The sequence below is a fragment of the Manis pentadactyla genome, chromosome 3 (assembly GCF_030020395.1).
Source record: "Manis pentadactyla isolate mManPen7 chromosome 3, mManPen7.hap1, whole genome shotgun sequence".
Taxonomy (NCBI): domain Eukaryota; kingdom Metazoa; phylum Chordata; class Mammalia; order Pholidota; family Manidae; genus Manis; species Manis pentadactyla.
This window is the reverse complement of record NC_080021.1, coordinates 197835145-197861933: the sequence shown is the minus strand read 5'-3', so window position 1 is coordinate 197861933 and position 26789 is coordinate 197835145. Positions and strand designations below refer to the sequence as shown.

General features: G+C 39.3%; 1 long non-coding RNA gene across 1 annotated transcript; it reads right to left on the bottom strand.

Annotated features, from left to right (window-relative positions):
• Positions 1–26789, bottom strand: LOC130683026 (uncharacterized). The gene is made up of 3 exons (XR_008996588.1): positions 18851–26789; positions 13462–13553; positions 1–6560 (listed from the first exon to the last, which is right to left on the bottom strand). It is a non-coding gene; the product is annotated as an uncharacterized LOC130683026 (long non-coding RNA).

The following is a 26789-nucleotide window of genomic DNA, read 5'->3' as shown; positions in this document are numbered from 1 at the left end:
TATAAAGTATAAATATACACTGACATCCATATTCTACTTATGGAAATCTATTTGAAGGAGACTGGTGCAAATCACCAAAAGGGTGAGCATTAAGATATTTTTATTATTATAGAAAAGTATAATGCAATGCCTATCAGTAGGAAGATGGTTAAGTGTACTATAATATAGAGAAATGATGGAATGTATTATAGCAATTACAATGATGTTATAATGCTGTGTTTATTGCCAAGGAAAAAAATCCATCACATGCATTTGAGGGGAAAAAGCAGTATTTGAATATGTGTATTTTCCAACTTACAGAAAATACATGAAATTTATGTACATGCATAGAGGAATGTCTGAAGGAAGTTCCACCAGCCTATAAAGTATACAGTTTTTGGTTGGTTCTAGAGAGGTCAAGGAGCAGTCTTGGAAAAACGCCTCTGGGATCCAGCATTCCAGGAATATTTCTGGAAGCAGTTGGTACTGGAGCATCTCATCTGGGTCATCCAGAGTCTGGAAATCCAAGTAGTGACCACCATGCAGGGGTGAGGCTGGGGAGCAGCAAAATAGAAGCTCCATAAAGTTTGGAAGAATTGGACCAGAATATTGTTGTGTGAAATGACCTGAGCAAAATCATGCAGGGTCTGTGTCTTACTAGATGGAGTGAAACCCAAAATTGGGCAACTCTTAACTCCACAGGTCAAACCATCTGATTACAGATAGATGTTGGGAAATGTGAACACAATCCTTAGGATGGGGCTAATCTAGAATGATGGATTTTTACAGTTATAATATGGAGCTACACAGGAGCCCTGGAATGAGGGGATTGGAACATATTTATGATTTCATTAGAAGCCCAAACTTATCAACCCAAGTTAGAAACATGGCCTAATTCCAAGTACAAGTAGACTGAAATAAAGTGGGAGGCGTGATAGGCAAGATTAGCTGATACATTACGCTGCTTAGCTGGCATTGCTTAGGCATGGAGTAGGAATAGCTGTTCAGGAAGAGAACATTTTTGGGAACTACTAGGGTGATCAGTGGTAAAGGTTGACATCTATTTTTCCATTATTTATAATGAGGTTGGTTCATGATACTCCTCTGTTGCTCTGTTTGCTTTGAATAAATATATTTCTTGTTTACTTCTAATCAGCTAACCCTCACATAATCCTTTGGACAAGAAATACATTCATTGGAAGACAGTCAAAGGAAAATATTGTGACACACTTTAAAATATATAGGACAGATAACTCTCATGCAATCTAAACATAGCCTGTAAGTTTTATCCTTACATCTCAGGATTTTGCATCTATTCAAACTATTCAATCTATTCGAACATCTATTTAAACTTATGCTTCTTAACCTAATGCTTCTGAGCAATATTCTAATTTATTTATAATGGACCATAAAATAAAGTCCCTGAAAGGTGTGTGTGTGTGTGGGGGGGGGGGGACAGGGGGTAAAGACTGGAAATGCTTCTTCATTTTATAACATTCTTAAAACGAAGTTTTGATTTTCCTTTGTTTTCTGTTGGTTTGCTCCTTCTTTTTCTGTTGTGGGATCCACTAGGTCTTTTCTAACTTCTTCCCTGCTATGGAGTCAGCTAATGCTTGGACAAAGGCCCTAAAACTCAATTCAGTATGAATTCTAGGTTAGTGACTTTAAATGAATACTGCCCACACTGTGGGAACTGAAATTGGGGACTGTTAACAAAGCAGTTATGTCACTTAGAAGGGTTCTTTAGGGGAGCTGTAGAAAGTTCCTACCACTGTTGATGGCATATCCTGTTCACAGCTTTAGCCTCTAGAAATGCTTTGATCCAGCAGTAAGCTCAGGCTTTCAAACACTCCATGGGCCTTTGTTGGCAGCTGCTCTGCCTGCCTGCACAGAGGGCTCATTTTTACACGAAGGGCCAGACGGCCTGCTGATGAGCCAAACCAGTTTACACTGATGTTGTTTGTGGGAGGGAGAAGCAAGACAGCATGGATCAGCGTGGCCCACAATAGCTCCATTTATCCCTTTCCAACTCAGTATCCTCTTCCCAAGTGCATGCCACCTTCAGTACACCTCTTGTTTAATGGCCTTTGAATTGCAATTCTTGCAGACCAGAATACCTCTGCCCCTCCTCCAAAATACATTCCTGAATATACAACAGAGACTGTTAAAGGTGCTGGTTCCCAGTGTCCCTTGGGGGAGATGCTTTGTGGAGAAAGTAATGTCGCCACACGCCCCTCCACACACCCACCTTTCCCTTTGATCTGAATGTTTATCTGTGGCTTACTGGTACCAAGGCAAACTGGGTATTGAACATTTGACTTTGAAATGGGTCTGCTTCTCCAATAGACATTCTCTGAAGTCAGATCCATTATGCATTGTTTATTGCCCTTTCAAACATGACCACATGTATTTCTAAGACCAGGGTTCTTCTTGACTCATTCAAAAGGAGCACTGTAGTTTGTTTCCCTATTGGCTATCCTTTGATATTTTTAAGAAATGAGGGAAATAATATCTCTGGAGTCCATTTTGTCTACTTACAAATTATTTTAACGATATATGTTAAGGGCAATTTTACATTCTCTCTATCCCATTACTATCTTCCAAAACACAATTATATGTCAATTGAATGACTCAGAACTTCTTCTGCCTGAGTAATAAATCATAAGTGTAATGGGTAAAAAGAATTTGTCATTGTTCAGTGTATATACAGAGTTATGTGGCATATAACCTCAAATTTCTTTCAGATCATATATAAATACATAATAAAATAATAATACTCATTAGTCAACACCAAATATAAGTTCCAGATGTCTGAACATCAAAGTATTTATAGGCCCATAGGAACCGCCTTGAGACAGGAACAGTTCTTCAGAAATGGTACTGGAAGAAAGCAGCCTACAAAAACCTCCCAAATTCTCTGAAACAAAAGCTATTCTTGTTTATACATAAATTATGAATGACTTTTTCAGAGCTGACTCATTGGCCTGTGCATGTGCCTACAAATCCAGTTTCACAAGAGAATGGGAGCTGACTGCACTAACAGGAATTCTACAAGAAACCATTTTTTTTTCCAGCCAGCCTCTAAAGCAAGTCAGGCTGTCCGGAGTTTCAGCCACTGCTCCTGTCCAGGCGCAGCGGGGCTTGTCGCTTCAGCTGGGAGCCCTACCACAGTGCCAGGGCCACTCAGATCGCCGTGTGGGAGCTGCCTGCCTCAAGCACATCATGACTGGTTTTCTTACTTGCCAACAGGTCCTTGGAGCCCTGGTGCTCTCATGCTGCTCCTTGGAGAGAGGAGCTTGGCAGCGCCCTGAAGGAGTGGGCTTGGAGTGGCAGCAGGTGGACCCCTTGCCTGAAGCCTCTCCCCCGAGCAACTGCAATTCCTCCATCTTTTTTTTTTAGATGTTGGCTTTGCATCCAGAGATACTGCCCTGTTGGATAAGAGAGTCAGCGTCTAATCCCCACTGTGCCATTTATTCACTGCCTGACTGTAAACCAATGAGTAGACTTTCCCTAGGTCTTTCTCATCCATAAAATGGGATGTCGCCCAGAAGAGCCTTTCAAGTCCCATCTAGCTTTGATGAGCTATCATTCTGTTCTCCTCTATGCAAAACAAAATAAATGAATGTAATACTTAGTTCATCAATGTGATGTATTAGATCCTGATGACCAAAATTGCTGATGAGTGGCTTAATTAATCATGGCTCGGTAATACGATTTCATCACTAATACAGACCTTCCAAGACTTGAAATGCTTGTCTTTTACAAGGTGGAGAGGTGGCAGGATATGATTATTTTCTGAGAGTGTAAGTATGAAAAGGTAAAGTCCAGACAACTTGTTGGCAACATGAAAAAAATCCTATTATCTTTTTCTTTTTCAGATCTTCCTCTTTGAGGAATGTCTTACAGGAAGGAGGGAAAATAGGAATGCACTTTTTAATTGTAGTGATTCAAACCCTCCAATGACTGATGGTGTATAAATGTCAAGAATTTTGAGCATGAGTTATCCATCCTAATTTTTCTACCCAAAATACTTATTGTTGATTTCTCTAACCATAGAAAAATGTCCCTAAGAAGGAAGTGTTTGGTTCTTGAAGTGCTGAAAAGGGAGATGAGTATTTGGATCTGAGCTCCACTGGGCCTTGTTTGGGAAGCTATTTTAAGTGGAGGTAACCACACTTCACTTCTTTTTCTCCTTTTCTCAGAAGGAATTGTTTTTATTGGCACACTTGCCCGTGTAAAGAATCCTGAATTTCCTCTGATAGCAAAATTTGATCACTACAAGGTGGTGATAGTGTTCACTTATCAGTTCTCATTAATAAATAAATGACTGCAAACTCCACAGTCAGCATGGAATAAAGTCAACATGGAAGAGAAATTACTTAAACCTTGAAACTCCAATATTGCACAATTAACAATAAATCCATTATTACTTGATGTATTTTCTCAAACAAAAAACACATGTGACTGAGAATTTAAAAACTCAACAGGCATTGGCAAATGTTTTCCAAATATAATACACCATCCTGACAGCTAATGCATCAGCAATGTTTACTTCAGCAAATGTTTCCAATTTGGAGGGAGAAAAAAATGAGTGTCTAATAATAATCTTTTACATTTGAACATGTGTATGGTGCTTTACAGTTTATAAAGCACTTTAAATGTAAACATCCACTCAACTGATCCTCGAAACTACCCGGGAGGTAGACAGGACATATACTATATTATTTCCCAACAGTCTGTAGTTGCCCACTCTCGTCATGTATCTTGTGTCTTTGTGATTTCACATGTGCTCTTCCTGAGTCCTGGAATGCCCTCTTCCCCTCTCTGACCCATTTTCATCTGGTTAATTCCCAATACTTTAAAAATCAATGCAACTGCAGTCTCCTTTCAAATCCTCCAGTCTTCTTTACATGGCTCCCTTCTGTGCCTCTTCTGTACCCTGTGTAGTGTAGCAATGATCACGTTAGACTGTAATCACCTGTTTATGTAATCCTCTTATGTCTCTTTTACGAGACTGTGTGCTAACTTGAGTGCATGGATCTCATCTTTTTTACTTGACACTGTATCTGCCACATAGTAAGGATTCAGTCTGTGTTGGTTGGAAGAACAAATGCACTCCATTTATGAGATGAGGAAACTGTTGCTAGTGAATTTAAGTATCTTGTTCAAGGTCACACAGCTAGTGGGGGGCAGAGGTGGAAATTCAGCCTGTGATGCTGGTCTTCCAGGCCAGCACTCTCTTCCTCGGGATCACATTATGTTTGCTCTGTTCCTTTATTTTGAAACACAGTCAATGGTCATGGATGTAACACCATTGCATCTCAAGAGGATTTCTGCAGCTTGTATAAGAAACGTACTTATATAAGAAATGTACTAACTTGCTTTCTTAGTGCTTTGTTCATTTATTATTTTTAGTTCCCTATTTTCTTCCTCAACCAGGGATTTGAGGAAACTTAAAGTTTGTGTAAAACAGGGGTAAAAGATAAGGAGCCAGGTAAAAGAGTAATTAAGAGGGGAAAGCTTTGTATTAGAAGTATTAGGCTAAGTGACTAATTGAGCTTAAAACTTGACTTTACACTTCCTGGGATCCAGATAAATAAAGGAAACATAAAGTGCTGTATTCTTGTTGTTATGTAAAGGAAAAGAACATCATGGAGGTATTTTCCCCTCCTAGCATTAGACTCTAAGAGGGATTTATTGCATAGATATTTATGCACCCATGGAAAACATAATGGAAAAATGCCTTCACCTGCAGCTTACAAAAGAGAAATTCCTTCATCTGACTTTATAGTCTTCTTTATGTTAGGCACTGTACTGGGACAAAGAATCAGAGATGACTAAGATATGACCCTACTTTCAAAAGACTTCACAGTGAACTAGCAGACAAAAATAAGGTACAACTAACGAGACCTAAAGGGGCAGAGACTTTGCCAAGAATATAAATATTAAGGCATATTATCAGTGTTTGATGAATGAAAGGATTAATGCCTTATTTGTATTTTTCTTAATTCTTTCATTGAAAGCCTATGTGCATGGTACAATTGCTGTTCAGTGTAAGAATGTATGTGCTTTAAAAGCTTATAAACATTATTCACACATGGAGGCATCTTTTTCAACTCTAGTCCACTGGGAAGTAAACCTAATAATAAATTGTCTGGACTCAGAAGACATAATTAGAGTGAAAAGTCCACATCTTGTTCCTGTAATTTGTAATGCACTCAGAAAATTCTGAGGCTGGCCCAGAACCAGCTGATGACCCCTCCAGCTCTGGGCTCATAATGGGGAGCCTATTTTTCTTTTATTACTGGTAACTGGAAAAGCCTAATAACGATTTTCCATTGACATTCCCTCCAGGATGGAGAGCTTGTTTTTCCTAGATTTTCATATATTTTTAGGCAGTCATCTTGGGCAGTCTGGCTTTGTATCAAAAGTGTTTTTAATGGAAGAGGTTCTCCCTTGGGCTATTGGATAGAAAAATATATTATCTGTATCTCCATGTCTATTTTGGGGGTCACGGCTGGGCTCCAGTTCCCCATCTTCTTGCAAAGTGCCTGCTCTTTCATCTTATCCCTTCGGCGTGCCTGGAGAAAGAAAAGGGAAGGAACAGAATCTGTGACCAACTTTCTCAATGGCTGGCAAATGTGGCACCCCTAGGCCATCTTCTCCATTTTCTCAAGTTCATGGAAAATTTTTAAAATGTTGTTGGAGAAGCAGGGACGTTGAATGTTGGGTGATAAAAGGTGGCAGTCTCCACCTTCGAGGTTCCGGGAGTTTTTGCTTCGCATGACTCCGCCTCCACCTTCAGTTTTCTGTTTGCATAGTCCTCATTTCCTTAGAGGCAGAACATGCCTTGTGCTTAGCTTTGGGTTTCAAACCACTTTTTAAAGTCCTGGGGCATGTGTGTGTCTTTTGCTCCTTTTACCCCCAGCTTGGTATGATGAAGCACAGCACACTTAGTTATCAAGGAGAGTCATGTTTAATATTCTATCATTTCAGACTGTTGTTTAGCAATCTGGAAAGAACAGGTGAGAAGCCTGGCCTCTCACTTGTGTCTAACACAAGAAAGGTGGGAAGTGAATTAACAGGCATCCCTAGGCATAGGCCACTGATATTATGGTAGGCATTTGTAACATTATCTCATTTAGTTCTTAACCAGGGTGTCAGGAAGAAATGTCTATCCCCATTTTCTAGCTGCAGATTTCAGAGGTTGGCTAACTTGAAGGTTACAGAGTTGGTAATGGTGCAACAATGGATGGCCTGAAGTTGATATGACTCCAAAGTCTGGTGTTCCTTTCTGTTGACCAGCAGTCCCCATAGATGCCTGGTCTGCCCAGAACACCATGATACATCTTTCAGAGAGTTAAGGAATAGTGACATGTTCCGGTAACAGTTTTCCTTAAAGGATTCTTTCCACAGCATAGGATTATCAGTAGAGCAGTTTTAGGCTATAATCCAACATGCATCTTCTGAGAAAAACACATTCACCCAATATTACTCAGAGGAGACGACAAGGCGTCAACAAACAGTGAAAGGCCTTTTCAATGAAGCCCAGAGATGTCAGAGAAAAAACAATTATGACATTTCATCATACTTCATACACAGTGTACTTATCTGATTCTTAAGTTCCCTTGTCCTAGTTAAGAGCACAGGATAAGGGGTGTGACACTCACATAGTTTCACTTGGAAAAGGAATACAGCTAAAGCCAAAACTGACACGGTTTGTTGAGAGCCTTTTCAGTTGAGGCCATTGTGGTTTAAGTGCAGTGTCTAGAAGCCGAGATCTAGACTTCTGGGAGTTTCACTGTTACACTCTATAGAAAGTCCTTTTACTAAACACTAGATATTGCTTTTTATTCCATCATAATTTGCTTTCATTGATGGATTACTAGGATAATCTTCCCATCTCAAGATCCTTAATTTTATCCCATCAGCAGAGTCCCTTGTGACATATAAGATAATACATTCATAGGTTCTGGGGATTAGGTTGTGGACAGCTCTAGGGAGGTCATTATTCTGTCTGCTTTTAAAATGACTTCCCACCCTGATCTGCCACTTCCTACCTAGTGTGACCTAGTGATTAGCTATGACCAGTTGCTCATTCTCTCTGTGCCTTGGTTTCCTCATCTGAAAAATGGGGATAATAATAGTACTTTCTTTGCAGGATGAAGATTAAATGAGTTAGTACAGGTGAAGGGCTTGGAACCACTCCTAGAGCATAGCATGCATTCAGTGAGTGCCACCTGTTGTGGCCATAGGTATCAGTGTGCTTCTGGTGAATCTGCTTCCCAACTGACCAGAGAGCTGTTGGTCTGCTCAGGAAAACTTAAGTAGAGAGTGCCTTTTGGTCCTTCATGAACCTGTTGCAGTACAATGACCTGCCTGGCTTCTTATCCCTGAGGCAACTGAGGTTGGGAGCCTCTTCGTCCTTCCTGCAGCATCACCCTCTCTGCACCTCTGGGACAAGGAGAAGAAAGATACAGTAGCTTTAAGAAACTGTAGCTCAGTGTTCTGGGATTTGCCATGTATTCATGCCCAAATCTACCAATTCCTTGTTTCAGTGGCTATCCTTGTAAGAATCTCCAAAATGGAGTTTCTTCCTGTTTGCATCCATCACCCTAGCACAGGGCTGCTGCTCCCACATCTGATGGAACTCCCAACATGCTTTCTTCTAGTCATTCTGCCTTGCTGGTTGGTCCCTACATCCTTCAAAACCTGCAACATCCCTTCCCCAGCATATGCCCCCTCTGCAAGGGATTTCAAAGCCCTGCCTTCAAATCAAATGTGGGGAATGAGAGTCTGCTCCTTTTATAGAATAAGCTGGATTTGGGCTTGCAGGCGTCTGCTGTCTGAGGGCTGTCATGAGAGCAGAAAGTGGCATGCGTATGTGAGGGTAGAACAGTTGGCTCCTTCCAACTTGGGGGATCTGTGAATTCAGTGGAAACACTCTAAGGAAAATTGTAAGGTGCTCTCCTGCCATGACTGAATCCAAAGAGACTGTTTCTCTAGAGGTTTATATTAATTTACTCCATTTCTGTAGTGTCCAGGTTTGCCTTTTTTAAAATTCCTATTTGTGGAAATTTCTCACCTGTAAAACCATATGCATATAAATAAAATATATTATCAGACACTAAAAACCAATCTGTTTAAACCACTGATCTCTCCCACATCCCCACCCCCTATCCCATTGCTACCATTTTTTAAAAATTTGAGTTTGTGGCATTGCTTTGGTAACTTTTGTTGCTTCTAAACTGGGTTGCACTATTCTGAAAAACAAAAAAGTATTTTACCCAGACCTATTTTCCTTGTCAACTGCCTTCGCCACAAAAGACTAAATTCGTCTCTGTTATAAATAGCATTCACAGAGAAGTTTTACTGGCTACCTTAAAAGAAGCATGGTTATTTTTAATGAGCAGAATAATCTGAAAGTTTTGTTTTCTTGGTTTGCTAGTCCCCTTTTCAAATAAAAATAAATCCTTCATTAAAAGAAATGAAAACTATTCCTGTAATATAAAAACTTTACAACCTTTTAATATTAAGCATCTGAAAAGTAAGATATAGATAATCAGCCCCAAGTAGGCTTTTAGTCTGAGGAAGTGGAAAGAACACTTGATTTGAAGTTAGCAAACCTGGGTACTAGTTACTAATTATTAAGTTAAGACTTACATTCTTTCTGTCTAAGAGCTTCATCTGTAAAATGTGAATAATAATTCCTCCACCTCATGAATTTGTGACAGAGCTCAAGAGAAATAATGTTCAAGAAGCAGTATAGGAGAGTACAGAGGGCGGTTTTAAATACAAACGCCAGCACAGCATAGCAGAGAAGGCTTAAGTCTGCAGTCAGCCTGTGCAGTGAAGGCTGGTTCTATCAAGGGACAAGCTGTGTGACTTGTCCGAGTCATTTAACCTCTCTGAGCTTGGACTTCCTCTATCTGTGACTATGAAACCTTTCTGGAGTATTGTGGGGATGGGAAGAGAGCGCAAAACAAGAGTTCAATGGTGGTAGCTCTTGTTTTCTTTCCTGAGCAAGGCATTCCTGTCTGTATATCCAAGCTATAAATATTCTAGAGGGTTCCCTGGACTAGGCCCCTTGGAACATTTGACTCAACAGCTTTTCTTCTTCTTTTGTGAAAAATTGATACTGTGGGCAGGCTTGTGGTTCTCCATGCCATTAAATTCAGAAATAAATGTGCTCATCCACACACTGCCCATCTTGTCTCCAAAGGCGGCTCGGGTTTTCAGCCTGCATGTGAGGAGAGTGTGCACTTGCCTGCAAGCAGCATCCCCATGCGGGGCTGCGGGGCCAGGGCTCAGCGCCAGCAGCTTGCGGTGCACCACGTCTAAGGATTTTCCTCCCTTTCCTCAGAAGGGCCCGGTGTCAGCTCGGTCCAGCACAGCCTTAAGTCAGGGAGTACAAACTCAAGCAAGGGCAGGGAGGGAACCAAGTGGGTGGTAGGCAGGGCAGGGAGTGGACGTGGGGAGAAGGGACCAAGTGTGGAGACCATGGAGAAGAGGGGATGGCTTCTCTCAGCCCCCTGATGGTTGCCAGGCAGGAATGTGGGCCCAGTTTTGCAATATCCTGTTATTTTCCCCAAGAAAAGCCACAGAATTGAATTTTCATTTGACATTTTCCAATTTTTAATGTTGGCAACTAATCCAATTACTCTCTAACTCTGAAAAGTTGGCCTATGGCTTGCTAGTGTGTATCCTGTGATATATTGTGCTAGCTTGTGGACCTCTAGTAATACTGTCGATCAGGGAGATACTGTCTTATCTGCACTAATTTGGGTCACTTAGAATCAAAATCCCCTATGAAAAAAAAAAGCCAGAGATTCTCCCTAGAGAAGATTTTAGCTCTGAAATGATCCAATTGCTTTCCTGTTCTTGACTATGAAGTTTTTTTAAAAAGCTTAAGAAAATGTAATCCTCCTTGACCATTATCTCTTGATAAAATTACAGTTTTCAAATCATGTTCAAGTTAAGACCAGAGCACTTCAGAATAGGATGGTAACCCGTTCATGCATCCAGAGCCCCTGCACCAGTCAGTTTTCAGAATGGGACCCAGAGGTCTTGCCCAGACTTGACTTCCATCAGCAGCAAGTCCTCTGACTTGAAGATCCATCGAGGATTAACAATTTGCAGGTTGAACCCCCCCTTTGAAGTAGAGACCTTGGGGCATCTATGGTGAGAAGCATGTGCCTCAACTCCCTCTACCGCCATAGATTGTGTAGAAGAGATGGAGGCTTATTCCTCTAGGAAACTGGGAAGTTGGTGAGGAGAAGTGTAGCTGATCATCAGCCAATTCCTTGTTTTGAACACCAGCGCTGGAAATTGGACTTTTGGAAAGAGTCTAGTTCAGTGGCTTTCACATTGTGTTCTGAGGTCTTCAGAGGAACTTGGGTATCTTCCAGAGGCTCTGGCCTTTTAAATGACACTGTAAAGTTTACTACAGAGTATTGGTATTGTGTCTAATAGGTCATTTGAGAAAAAGGTTCCATTAATTAAAGAAAGAAAACTGCACTGGTCTCATTTGACTTTTAGTTGAGGAGCCAGCCCAGTGCCTAAATTGCCCAGGGCTGTGCCACTGCTGAAGGTCAAGGCCATTCAGACCCGAAGCCCCTTCCTGGGCTCAGCGTGCATGTCAGTTACCTCTGCTGGTACCTGGTATCTCTTCTCAAAGGTGCTGGGAGCACTTCCAGCTGCTCGTTGAAAGAGAAAGTAGCTTGAACTACTTTGCTCTTTTATATGTTTGGGCAATTTTGCCATTTTTGACAAGGGCTTAGCCACACCAACCATACACCGTGTAGCTTCAGATTTCTTTGGCAAGTGGGACCCTGGTAACGGCCAGTCTTTGTTGCTGTCCTCCGTCCAGAAGGCCTGTGGTCAGCTGGGAGGCTTAGAGGTTGGTGTATTCCGGGGGTGCGCTGATAAATGTTGGAGTGGTGTGCTCTCGGCCGGGTAGCCTTGATCTGTCGCATTTGCTGATTTTCCTTGTGTAAATACTCCCATCCCGGCTGGTTTTAAGTTGTAAGTGACACATCACTGAGCGAGCAGTTGGGAAGAGGTGGGCAAAATGGGCTCTCCAGTGGTGTTTGCTGGCTCCGGGACACCGTTACACGTTCTCCTCCTCTCAGAAATTCACCAGCCCCCGGCTCAGCCCCAGTTCTCACCTCCACAGCAGCCTTTTTCACGCTTCCTTTATGCCACTATTTCACTACTTTGCCAAACCAACACCTAGGCATCGTCACTGTATCACCTGGCTGATTGAATTAAAAGTGTTCTTATATTATCTAGGAGTTTTAAAATATATTTTGGGTATTACTATAGGCAAGTATTTTACCATTCTTTCCTTAAAAAAGAACCCCACATCTTTCATTGATTTTATGTTTTTAACCATCTCTTAGTTTGGTTTTTCGTAACTCTAAGTATTCTAAGTTATTTCACTAGATGGAGCTATATATAGTTCAGAGTTAGGGCAAGTGTCAGCTCCAGAATCGGGGAGTCCTCTGGAGAAAGCATTTCTGTTTGTGATGAGCAAATTGAAATGGGGATACTCCAACTGACTTAATTTTTTTCCTTGCCTTTAACTGTGGGATCGGCGAAAGCCACTTACCAAGACATTGTCATTTACCTCTTCCTTTAAGCATTACTTTCCCCACTGGTGGAAGATGCTTTAATTTTTTTCTGGAATAAAGACCTTGTCATGTCTTTTGCACCTGTGAGCTCTCATTTGCAAGGTGTCTCTGTCCTCTGCCCTTTGCTTACTCCTTAGTCTTTATTCTTTTGTTGCCAACATTCTTTGTCTCTATAGTCTCATTTCTGAGCTGCAGACTATGTTGTTGAATTATTTTCAAGGTGGTTCACGGTGATTGGAATTCTACACACCTCATTTGGTACTTGTAATTTGTTGGAAATATATAAGCCCTTACACATATTTCATTTTATTTAATTAAGTATAAGAACTTAGTATTTCAACCAGTTTCTACAGTGGTTCCCTCTACTCTCCATTTTCAGGAGACATATAAAGAACCTCTCTGAACAGAGGATAAAATCCTCATTGATCTGCATTTCACCACCTGTAAAAATAGCCATTGACATTTTCACTGTTTACCACAGTAATATGTAGGCCTATAGATTGATTGCGTTGTTAGTTTTTAAAATTTTAATTCCATATTAAGAACAGAAATGAATAAAAACTATTAATAATTATTGAAAATATCTTCCCAACAGTTCTGTCATCTCCACGAAGGAGTTACATTTTGCTTTCACTTGTATCCCCTAGCAGAGTACTTACTAGGTATGTAGGTGTTCAATAAATACCTGCCACATTGATGGCTAGACTGCATACTTTGGGATGCTACCCCAAATATCCCTTGAAATACTAGAAGAAGACAAAATTATTCCCATAACATCCCATAGAATGAGGAAATGGATTTGCAGAGACTTGTCCCAGGTCCCACATGTAATGTGAGCAAAAGATCTGACCTTCCTCCCAAGCTTGATTCCAAAAGCCACCATCGTACTGATTGGATGAAGATTAAGCAGTAGGCAGCTGCATTTCTTTCAGCTCCTGAAACCTGGGAGAGAATTGCAAATGATCATTGGCTTCTTTTACGGAGGACCAAAATGACCAAATGTTACAGCAAGTGGAAACAGTAGAACACTTAACTTTGATAACCATATATTTGTGTTGCTCATATAAATATCATTCTCTCTACCTAGAAGAGCGAAACATTTTATATCACATCTTGCAAATCTTCATAATTGACTGAGAAGAATTCTCAAAAAAGGAAACACTGAGAAGAATCGGGCAATTCAGATAAGCTGATTTGACTAACCATTCAGTCCATTTATTCTTGAGTCTCTTGATAGTTTGTGTTTTTCTAGGAATCTACCCATTTCATCTACATTATCTCATTTGTTGGCATACAATTGTTTAGAGTATTTCTTTATAATCTGTAAGGTCAGTAGTAATGTCCCGTTTTTATCCTGATTTTAATAATTCGAGTCATCTTTTTTTTTTGTTGGTCAGTCTAGCCAATTTTGTCAGTTTTGTTGATCTTTACAAGGAACCAACTTTTGGTTTCATTAATCTTCTTGACTTTTGTAGTCTCTACTTCATTTATTTTTGCTTTAATCTTTATTATTTTCTTCTTTCTGCTTGTTTTGGGTTTAGTTTGCTTGTCTTTCTCTGGCTTCCTAAGGTGGAAAGTTAGGTTATACATTTGAGAACTTTCTTCTATTTTTTTTAAAAATAGGTGATTATAAGTTTCTCTCTAAGCACAGCCTTCACTGCATCATTGGGATGCTGTATTTCAAAGTATTTCCTGACTTATCTTTTGATTTCTTCTTTGGTTCCATTGGTTAAAGATGATATACAAATGGAAAGTAAGCATAAGAGAGGATACTCAACGTCATATGTCGTTAGAGGATTACAAATAAAAACTCTCATTCATTGCGGGTGGGAATGCAAAATGGTGCAGACACTTTGGAAGACACTTTGCAAGTTGATTATAAATATAAATATACTGGTACCATACAATCTAACCATCATGACCCTAGGTATTTACCCAATGAATTGAAAATGTACGCCCACACAAAAACCTGCACATGAATTTTTATTTAGCAGTTTTATTCATTATTTCCAAAAGTTGGAAGCAATCAAAATGTACTTCAAGCAAACTGTGATACATTCAGACATTGGAATATTCTTCAGCAATAAAAAGAAATGAATTACCAAGCTATGAATAGACACGAAGCATCTTAAATGCATATTGCTAAGAGAGAGTCAGGCTGAAAAGGCTACATACTATATGATTCCAACTACATGACATTCTGGAAAAGACAAAACTATGGGGTTAGTAGAAAGGTCAGCGATTGTCAGAGGTTCAGGAGGAAAGGGAAGAATGAATAGATAGAGCAAGAGGGATTTCTAGGGTAGCAGAGCTATTCTGCATGTTACTGTTACGGGGTACAAGCCCTTACGCATTTATCAGAGCCCACAGAACTTTACGACACCCAGAGTAAACCTTCATGTAAACTGTGGAAATGTATCAATATTGGTTCATCAGTTTTAACAAATGTACTATACAAATGTAAGATGTTAGTAGTATGGGGAACTGTTGGGGAGGGGGTAATATGGGAGCTTTATACTTTCTGCTCAGCTTTTCTATAAACCTAAAACTTGACTATAAAGTAAAATGTATTAATTTTTAAAAAAAGAGAATGTAAGCTTGTGTCTTACGTACAGAAACTAGACATATTTTGAATTTTCAGCGAAAAACATTTTAGGTAATTTTGTAGTCTGAAACATTTTAGGAAGAGGCAGAAAGGAATTCAGATGAGCCTGTATTTCATGAATTAGATTAGGAAACAGACTCATAGAATTATTCTTTCTAGTTATGACTTGGTTTGGAAAAAAAGCCAAACTTTCCAATTTTTATTTTTTATGAGTGGACACAAATTTCATGCTTCCAAAGGTATATTTAAACTCATAGTAATAGTACTCTTATCTATGAATGCCTGAACAGTTCCCTAATCTCAACCCCTCTGCACATCCTTCCCTTTGCTGCCAGGGAACGCAAAGGCAAAAAACAAAGCAATGAGAAAAACTCTACTCACAGCCATTTAGTGGTTTCCCTTTCTCTGTAAGATAAAATAAAACACATTAGTCTAGCTTATGAAGCTATGAACTATCTGGTTGTTATCTACCATGGACTCTCATTGCTTGCATAAGAATGAATGTGTCAATGCGCTTCCTTAATGAGAACCTGCTTTATAAAGGTCATTCTGCCACACTCTAGGGGTCTGACATCAGGAACACAGATATGTTTTCTATTGCTGTTTTTTATAGCTAAGTGTCTAGCACTTTATAATCCAGCAACAGGATGCACTTTAAGCTCTCTAAGTCCACCATGCTCTTCCACCATTCCTGTGTGACTGCTAGTCCTGCTGGCTGGAATGCCCTTACCAAGTCCTCCTTCCACCCTTGTCCTCCTAAAAATATCTGCTCATCTCCCAAGTTCAGCTCAGTTTACCTCCTTTGTGGCACTTTCCTCCTTGCATAGTGTACCTACCTCCATTGTTGTAATTTCTTGGTTGTATTAGACCCATTTTTAAACCTGTATCCCCACTGGACTGTGAGTCCTTAAAAGGATGTATTATTTCGTCTCTAAATCCCTAGCACCAGAACACAGCCTTGCAAGGAAACATGGGTGAATAACCAGGTTTCTTCATTTATTCAGCAAATGTTTACTTATTTCTTTCTCTAAGGCAGGTTGTGTGTTGGGTGCTGAGGGCACTCTATGACCTCCTAGGACTTACATTCCAGCAGAGGAAAGAGAAATAACAAAATGACTTGAGAAGGTCAGAAGTGCTACGGAGAAAGTGAGCAAGGAGAGGTGATAGAGAATGAACGAATGGATGAAGGGGGCAGGGCAGAGCTCACTTTAGGCAGGGTGTTTGGGAAAGGGGACATTTAGGAAGAGAGAAGGGGACAACTCGGAGTGAGCTGAGGAAGCTGTGACAACAGGGCCAAGGGATGTTGACATGGAAAAAGGTGGTATATCCAAGGAAGGGAGAAGCTGGAGAGAGTGGTGGGGGCAGGAAGGTACAGGGGTTGGAGAGTTAGAGGGGTCAATTAGGTGAAGCCTTTCAGCTCAGTTTACCTCCTTTGTGGCACTTTCCTCCTTGCATATTGTACCTACCTCCATTGTAGTAATTTCCTGCATGTCATGATGAGGACCCTGGTTCAAAGTTTGGAAGGTTTAAAAAAGGTGAGTGATATGATCTGATATTTAAAAGTGTCACTCTGGCTACTATGTGAGAATAAATGTGAAGGGCAAGGAGAGACCAGCTAGAAAGCTACTGCAGTTGTTCACCTGGGAGATGACGGGGGCTTGCACTGGGAAGGGGTGGTGGAGGAAACAGGAATTGTCTACAGCACCAAGCTCCCAGTGAGATCTCTACCTTATCACTAAAAAGGCCAATTGATTCTAGTTTCTGAGGTCAGAATGAGAGGTTGGCTTTAGGGGAACATGGCATAAGGGAAGGATGGATGGATGAATAGATGGATGGATAGGTAGAAGAGAGAAAACAAGGTAGGTAGGTAGACCAGAGGGAAGCAGGCCTTGAACTTTTCCTTTTTTTTTCAAATAGGATTTTAAAATGGCATGGTGAGCTGCTCAGATTTGTGTTTTTGTGAACTTTAATCCTCTGGAGCTTGTATACCACTGTATTGTACCTACATACCTACTCTGTGTACAAGTAGTGTGAAGACTTATGTCTATGCATTTGGGTGGCTTGTTGTGGGTTTTGTTTTAATTCAATTCTATTTGAAAATGATTTGAGGACACCATCTTGCTACTGAGTTTTCACTGGGATGCCTTCATATTAGTATATAATATATGTATATATTTGTTGAATTTAAAGTAATTGGATCCAGTCAGAAAACCGTCTCCCCCGGCATGCTTCAGAACACATACTGACTAGTGCATTTTCTCTTCTCCCTTCCTTCTTTCTCTCCCTGCCTCTCTCTCCCTCTCTCTCTCCTTCCTTCTGCCCCTTCATTTCTTTGACTCACTGTTTCTTTCTTTCCTCTTCCCGGGACTGGCACTCTAGCATCTAATTGATATCCTACTGTTTTGTTAGTTGTTGGTGAGTCAGTAGATCTTTGAGTTTTGGGCAAAGAATATTTTTACAGGAACCTGTAAATATGTAAAAATCCCCAGAGTTACATACTCAGCTATACTCTGCTGTGTTCAGAGATGTAGTCATGCAGGCTACTACTGTTGGGTTGAAGAGATCCACAAACGAATTATACTTTTTCCCCCCAATGCTCCTGAAATAGAAAAAATGTATCAGCCTAGCTTCTCAGAGGAAAATGTACCACTTGTGTATAGTTTCAAAGTTCTCCAGTGGGTTTCCAAGCTAATGCATAAATAAGTATTTTTTTAAATACACATAGTTTCTAATTTGAAATGGAATCCTTTTAATTTGAGGGTTGATTTGATCGTGAAGAAGGTGTTTCTGAGCATCAGTTTATAAATTGAAAGTCCAAACTTCAAATCTAACTTAGAAAAGAAGATGAACTATCTGGCTATGACTGTTACCATAGTAACAGTAGCAGAAAGCTCTCCAGCTGACAAGTTCCAGGGACTACATTTCTACCTCGAACATGCCCTGGTCACATGTACACAGACAGAGGTCTCCTGATCCTTCCTAAAAGACTTAACTGTGAAGAACTCAATGGAAGGATCAGGGTCTTTTCTCATCTGTGTTTACCCTTTAAATCGTAGTGCTGCCAAGTATGGGAGACTGAGACCCAGGCTGGGCCTGACCAGCACCGAGCGTGGGCCAGAGGCCAGCAGCAGGAGTGCCCATGGAACCCTGCCTCCTTGCCTAGGTCTGAATGGGCAGCACCTTTCTGAATAGGGGTACGAGCTCAGTGAGAAAAGGTGATTTAGGGTTCCTCTTCCTGGCCTTATCTGACACGCCATTACACACTCTTTTTGTAATGAACAATTTTTTGAGCTATCCTAAAGGGGTTATATAATGCCTGCTTAGGATAATAAAGGAAGGTGAGGAAGTAAAACAGGGTTAGCCTAAATATGAGAACATAGTCATTGTCCCCTTGTTTCTTTTTGCAACCCTCACTTTAAAACTGTTGTCCATCTCTTCGTAATGAAAACGTTTAAAGGCTCATTAAAAATTACCTAGAAAATGCCAGCAAGATAACCAGGCAAATGTAAAACAAACAAATAAGCATAAAAGTTGAGAAGGTCATTAGAGATTGTGTTTGTTTCCAGAGATTTAACGAAATAGAGAATGATGGTAATTAAAAGTATGTTTAAAACTAAAACAATGCTTATGTTACCTGGATGCTTCATCCTGAAGGATCTGGGCCATGCATCGCTTTCCCTCAAGGTGTGTAGCATGGGACATGCACTGAAACTTGGTGGGCCCCTGCAAGAGGAGTTCTCCAAAGGTGTCCTCTTGCTTCAGGCCAGAGGCAGCTGATAGAATGGCCTCGCCTCCTCTCCTGAGTTTGTTTCTCCACTGCAGCGCCAGGTCCCCCCATCAAGAGCAGTTGGCAGCTCACTGGGGGGAGGCGTGCCAGCAAAGCTCTCACAGTGTTTATGGTGCCAGCTGCTTCCTTGGCATCCTGCGAAGTTTCATCAGCTTTTGTTTGGGATTTTCTTGGAGCTCATGCTAATTTTTTGTAAGATCATAAAAGGATGAGGTATTCCCACATCTGCAACGACCAATGCTGGCTCAGTGGAAAATGATGAGAAATTGTTTGGTTGCCTCTGCAGGAAGCCAAAGGCACTGGTCTCTAGCATTTCACAAAGTGTTCTCACACCCAGCATTTCACTGCAGTCTCTTGGCAATCCTGGGAAGTAAATACCAGTTATACCAGCAGTTTACAAGGCCTAATAAGTTGACTAGCCCAGGGCAACTTAACTAGTAAGTAGACAGTCAGAACCCAAACCTAGGACTTTTTTTTTTTTTTTTTTGTAATGAACTCTCTTACAGCAGTTTTAGATTCGTAGTAAAACTGAGCAAAAAGTACAGAGGTTTCTCATATACCTCCTGTCCTCCCACACTCACAGTCTCCTCCACTGTCAACACTTTTGATTGTACCAGAGTGTACATTTCTTACAATTGATGAACCTACCTTGATACTTCGTTATCACCCAAAGTCCATAGATAGATTGCATTAAGTTTCATTCTTGGTGTTGCACATTCTTTGGTTGTGACAGATGTGTAATGACATGTATCCCCCACTGTGTATCATGCAGAATAGTTTCCCTGCCCAGAAAGTCCCCTGTGCTCTACCTATTCATTCTCCCCTCTCTCCTAACCCTAGGAAAACACTAACATTTTTACTATGTCCACATTTCTTCCTTTTCCAGAAAGTCATAGCTTGTCATCAGTCATACAGTGTATGGCCTTTACAGATTGGTTTCTTTCTCTTTGTAATGTCATTTAAGTTTCCTATATGTCTTTTCATAGTTTGATAGCTCATGTTGTTTTAGTGCTAAATGATATTCCATTGTCTGGATGTAACACAATTTATATATCCATTGAAGGACATCTTGGTTGTGTCCATGTTTTGGCAATTATGAACCTAGCTGCTATAAATACCATTGTGCAGGTTTTTGTGCAGCCATAAATTTAACTCCGTTTGGTAAATACCAAAGAGTGTGATTACCAGATCATATGGTAAGAGTATGTTGAGTTTTGTAAGCAACTACAAACTGTCTTTCAAAGTGGCCGTACCATTTTTCATTCCCCCTAACAATGAATAAGAGTTTCTATTGCTCTGTTTTCTCACCAGCCTTTGATGATATCATTGTTCCAGATTTTAGCCATTCTAATAAGCATATAATGGTATCTTACTGTTTTAATTTGCAATTCCCTAATAACTTATGATGTTGCACATCTCTTTATATGCTTGCTTGCTATCTGTCTTCCTTGGTGACATGTGTGTTCAGGTCTTTTTCTCAATTTTTGATCAAGCTGTTCATTTTCTTGTTGTTAAGTTTTAAGAGTTCTTCATATCTTTTGGATCATAGTCCTTTATTACATGTGTCTTTTGTAACTGTTGTTTCCAAGTCTGTGGCTTATTTTCTCATTCTCTCGACCTTGTCTTTTGTGTAGTAGAAATTTTTAGTTTTAATGAAGTCCAGTTTATCAATTCTTTCTTTCACAGATCGTGCCTTTGGTGTTGTATCTAAAAAGTCATCGCCATCCCCAAGATCACCTAGGTGTTCTCCTTTGTTACCATCTAGGAGCTTTATAATTTTGCATTTTACATTTAAATCTATGATCCATTTTGAAATCATTTTTGTGAAATATGTAAGAACTGTATCTAGATTCAGGTTTTTGCATGTTAATGTCCAGGTATTCCAGTACCATTTGTTAAAAAGACTGTCTTTGCTCCATAGTATTGCTTTTGTTCCTTTGTCAATGATCATTTGACTATATTTATATGGGTCTATTTCTGGGCTCTCTGTTCTGTTCCATTGGTCCGTTTGTTCTTTTGTCAATACCACACTGTCTTGATTATTGTAGCTTTATCATAAGTCTTAAAGTCAGAACAATATCAGTCTTCCAATGCTGTTCTTGTCCTTTAATATTGAGTTTGTTATTCTGGGTCATCTTCCTCCCTGCATACACTTTAAAGTAATCTTGTCAACAGCCACAAGATTAACTTGCTAGGATTTTTACTGGGACTACATTGAATCTATAGATCAAGTTGGGAAGAACTGACATCTTGACAAATTAAATCTTCCTATCCACAAATATGAAATATGTCTTCATTTATTTCATTCTTTGATATTTTTCTTTGGAGTTTTGTAGATTTCTTTAGAGCCTGTACATATTTTTTTACATTTATACCTAAGTATTTCATCTTTTTTCAGTGTTAATGTAAATGATATTGTATTTTTAACTTCAAATTCCACTTGTTCATTGCTTGTATATAAGAAAGTGGTTAACTTTTGTTTATTAATCTTGATTCTACAATCTTGCTATAATCACTTACTAGTTCCAGGAGATTTTTTTGGTCGATTCTTTTGTAGCTTTTACTTAGACAATCATGTCATCTGTGAACAAAGGTCGTTTTATTTCTTCCTTCCCTCTCTGTATGTCTTTTATTTACTACTCTTGTCTCATTGCATTAGTTGGAACTTCTAGTATGTTGAAAAGCAGTGGTGAGAGGAGATATCCTTACTGTGTTCCATATCTTAGCAGGAAAGCTCACTATTTAGTATGATGTTAGCTAGCTATAGGTTTTTGTGTATGTTCTTTATCAAGTTGAGGAAGCTCCCATCTATTCCTAGTTTGCTGAGGTTTTTTTCTATTTTATTTTATCTTATGATTGGGTATTGCATTTTGTCAAATGCTTTGTCTGCATTTATTGATATGATCATGTGATTTTTTCTTTTTTAGCCTGTTGATTTAATGGATTACATTAATTGAGTTTCAAACATTGAACCAAACTTGCATACCTAGGGTAAATCCCACTTGATCATGTATAGTTCTTTTTATACATTGTTGGATTTGCTTTGCTAATATTCTGTTAAGGATTTTTACATCTTTGTTTAAGTATTGGATTACAGTTCTCTTTTCTTGTAATGTCTTTGTATGGTTTTTGTATTAGGACAGTGCTGTCCTCATAGAATGAGTCAGAAAGCACTACCTCTGCTTCTATTTTCTGGAGGAGATTATAGAAATCGTTATATTTTTCTTAAATATTTGGTAGAATTCACCAGTGTACCCATCTGGGCCTAAAGCTTTCTGTTTTGGAAGATTACTAAGTATTGATTAAATTCATTTAAAAGATAAAGGCAATATTTGGATTATCTATTTCTTCTTGTGGGAGTTTTGGCTGTTTGCGTCTTTCAAAGATTGGTGTATTTCCCATCTCCATGCCAGAAGCATGAGGGAATTTTTCTTTTATATGCGCTGTGAAAACCTGGTAGAGCTCCAGGAAGTAAAGCCCATGCAAGTGTTGAGGCCTACCCAAGACTAGGTCCCCCTGATGTTTTCTCAGTGTTGTCCACGCTGAGCTTCCAGTAATTCATTAATTACAGACCAGGATCTCCTGCTTTGGCATTGGTTTCCAAGAAAATTTCTGCTTATAGGGTTCTGTTCTGGTAAGTTGTGATTCTCTGTATCTACCTACCTGCCTCTCTAATTTTGGAGGAAGCAGTTTTCCCTGAGATCTCTCTTCTCTCAGAGAGCTAAGAAAGAGTTGTTGGTTTTTCAGCTTGTTCAACTTTTCACTTGTTAGGATGGAGTGGCAACTTTCATGCTCCTTATATACTAGACAGGAAACCAGAAGGAACCTAGGACTTTTACCTGAAGTTGGCACTCTTTTCTCTGTGCTGCAGTGTCTCATGGGCTGAATTTTGTAGAGAGAATAATTAGTGACTGCCGTATCTTATGTTATCATTTGTCAAGTGTGCGCTAATAGCCTTACTTTTGAATTACAACTCATCAGCAGTCTTATCATCTGTCCTCTCATGGTTTCTTGCCAGATTTAACTAAAACATGGAGCCATGCTAATTTCGTTCAACTCATAATAGGATAATATGGATGTAGTTCTAAGCAAAGAAAAAAATGTATATGTAGTGTACTTAGGATGGTAAAGGTCTAATTCTTTAATATGCCTTACCTTTCACATCTTGGTGAATGATACAAGCTTAGCATAGTTTTTAAGGGAATGACAAGTCTTCTGATCATAAAAGTGAATATATATACAAAAAGTACACTTTGATTGGCCCAATACATTTGTTTATAAAATGCTATGTATATACCATTATTTTACAAATATGTATTGTGTCAAAAGCATATCTCTTGAGGGAAGTCCAGGGAGAATAATTCAAAAGTCAATGTGGGCAATATGGGAATTTTTGTTAGGATGGAGATTCCAAATTAACAAGTAAATACTAGGATCTACAAAGGGAGGAAAGCAGAATAATGTAAAAGATAAGTATTTTCTAAGTATTGATGTATTTTGGAAAAGACCATGATGGTGGGTCAACCAACCAGTATTTATTTTTGATCAAACAGCCAAATGAAACTTCCAGGGATAATGCTAAGTAATTGAGTATAAAATAAAGACTCTCAGAGGCCCAGGAGACATAATTCTGCAGGCACACTCCCAAATCCCTTCTTAGTAATTTAAGGAGGAAATGATAACGCAGGTCATTCTTCTCAAATGTTTCCTTAGTGCAGGAAGGGTGTGTGACATCATGAGGAGGCCCTGGGGAGTGGGGCCTAAGCATTAAACAAGTAGACAAACCCTCAGCCTCCTCAAAGTTTAATCTGAGAGGAGACATTGAAATAGTTGGGGGGATTAAGAATGGAGTCAACCAAGACCAAGATTGAAAATGTCAATAACTTGTCTTTTTTTTTTTTTCTTTGGTCAAAAGTCATTCTGTTGTAAAAGGAGAGGGAAGATACCTCCCAGAAGGCCAGGAAAGGAAGGGGCTCAGGTTCCTAACTGGGTTTAAAGACTACTCTTTGGATTCAGTGTGCCCCCAACATGATAATAACATAACCACTAGTGAACGCTGCTGGTCTTCCTGACACGTGGGCTTTGTCAGCGACTAATTCTCAGCACAGATGCAGTTCTCAGCCTTCCCCCAACTCCCGTTTACTTTAAGTGAAAGCTCATTTGTTTTTCCAGTTGTGCTTTCAGGTCTTCAGGGCAGGTAGAGTCCCTTAAACTTGCTCAACTACACGCCCCCTTTTCCAAGTACACTAGAAACATACTCCACCTCCGATAGTTTAGTAGGCTATTTTTCTTTAGGAAAATTTTGTTCTTGTGTAAGCATTTCAAGTTGTAGCCTGTGGCATTTATCTGTCAGACGGTGCTTGGTACAATGAACAGTTTTAAAACTACCATTTTAAAATAAGTTTCATTTCAAGCCCTGCTTTCCATTTTTTTTTTAAACTTAAGAGCATTTCTGAATAAATCACCATGCATATTAACTTTGCAACATCTGGGCTAATTCAGTATTCTTGATTTGCCTTTTAAATTTTAATTTAGATGTACGTGAACAAAAATGTTTTCCAGCCATGCCTTCAAATACTGGCCTTCCTATACGTTGTCACAGGCTGTGTTTCACATAAAGCATGAGAGCGCTAGGTGCAGAGCGTATTCATTCTATACATAAATGGCCCCACACCAGAAACCCAAACCTGTATCCCAGAATGCATTCGGATACACAGAAGCTTCAAAGGGAAATCTTTCCCTGGAGGGAACTGGCAAAATTGGAGTTGGGTGAACCTCAAAGGAGTGTCTATTCGCAAACATTGCTTATGTTTGGATTTGGAATTGAATTTGGCTCCAGTGGTTGGCATCTCTACACTATGCTGTAAACTACCCCAGCCGCAGAGCAGGGGGAGGAAGAGGCGAAGAGGATGACTGAACCATAGAGTGGAATTTCCAAAAACACACAATAGTGCAATGTTGTTGCAATTAAGAAAATTAGAAAATGGAGTTTAAATTGAAAAATTCCGTCTTTATCTTTTGCTTCCTCTGTGATATCCTTTCACTTCCATATCCTGTCTTCTTTGATCTCATTAGCCTTCCACTTTTTCCTTCCTTTTCTTTTTCTTAGAAAATTGCTATTCAAGCCTGGTCCTCCCTTTCTTCCAGGGCTTGCCTCAGGGGCTTGAGTTAAGAATTTCAGGGTTTAAAAAGGCCTGGCAGGTTGCAAAGCAGTATGTTCAGTACGAGCTAAATTTCGAAAAAGGAAACTATGCATTTATTTATGTTCATGTATGTATGTGCACAGACAAGAGATTAGAAGGGTACTTATGCTATTTAACAGTGTTTTTCTTTCCTGGACTGTGGGTGGTTTTCACATTCTTCTTTTTTTTTTCCATATTCTTTGTAATGCACTTCTTGTCTTTCTGTAAAGAACACTTACACTGTAATGCAACATGTAAAAGGACTGATGATTTGACATGGTCTTATTACTGATTTTTCAGAACCGTTATTCTTTTCTGTGGTCTTTTATTTTTTTATAGTATTATTTAGTTTTAATAAAATTCTTATGTTGTGCCTATTGCATCAGAGTTCTAAAAGGATATTTCAATTCACCTTCATTTAAAAAATCATTTTAATTGTTGCATATATGAGTGATTAGATAGGTATAACCTCACTTTAGACAGTAGATGGGTTTCTGATATGCTGAATATAAATAAAGGCTTAATACATAAATTATATTAGAAGGCTTTTGAGTAGCATGCTGTTCTTACAGAACAATTAAAAGTAATTCCTTTGGAAATGGAAATAATGTTACAGAGTTTCCTTCATGAAAATTTGATAGGCCAGTTTTTCATTATAAAGTAGGTGGTAATATGGCTCAAGGAAATAAAAAGTGAGCAGAGAGAACTGAAATATATAGAAATCACATATAATTTAGTCAAAGAAATGACTTATTAGCTATCTGTGTACACATAATATTTGTACATACATACATTTAAATAGAAAAGGTTGTGAAAAGTAAAGTAAATCTTACATACTTCAGAAAAGATTCAAAGTAGTCTGTGTTAAAAAATACTGCTGAATAAGAATGATTGGAAGGAATGGGCATTATCACAAAGCTAAATGTATAAACTGGTAAAGATCTTGGCTGTCTTTAGCTACATTCTCTACGAAAAGTAGAGTGAATCACATTTAAAGAGGGAAACATAACTCCCCTCTAAATCATGGCAATACCACATTTTAGATTTTCAGTAAATCACTGTCTTTGAGGTCTTAGCTGAGAGATTTTCTTTCAGAAGAAAACACTCCTTTATGGAATACTTTTGTAATTTCAAAGCTTTCACTCTCTTTGTTGGAGTCCAAAAGTGATTTGCATTCACCCAATTATTATGATATACCTGTATCTTTATAGGTTCTGGGAAAATCATTTATTAATTTTCTCACTAATTTAAGGAACACTGGTTAAGTTCCTTCTATGGGGCTGGCATTGTATTAGAGGCCAGGAATGAAAGTTGCTGAGCCTTCTGTTGAGGTAGATAAGAATTTATTGATGGGAAGGCATTTTGGACATTTTAATTTTCAGAGTAGGGATCCCAAAAAGAATGTCGGAGAAGGCTGCTCTCTTCAGAATGGGCTAAAAGGCACAGGAGAACTGGATGTGTGGCTACTTCAGCTGGTGTCTGGATTCTCAGCAAAAAGATCACATCTGTAGAAAAGCTCACACGGAGCTGGATGGATGGAATATTACAGCTCCCAGCTGATTGTGCTGCACGTGGAGGGAGAGTCTTATCAAGGTGACTGAGGT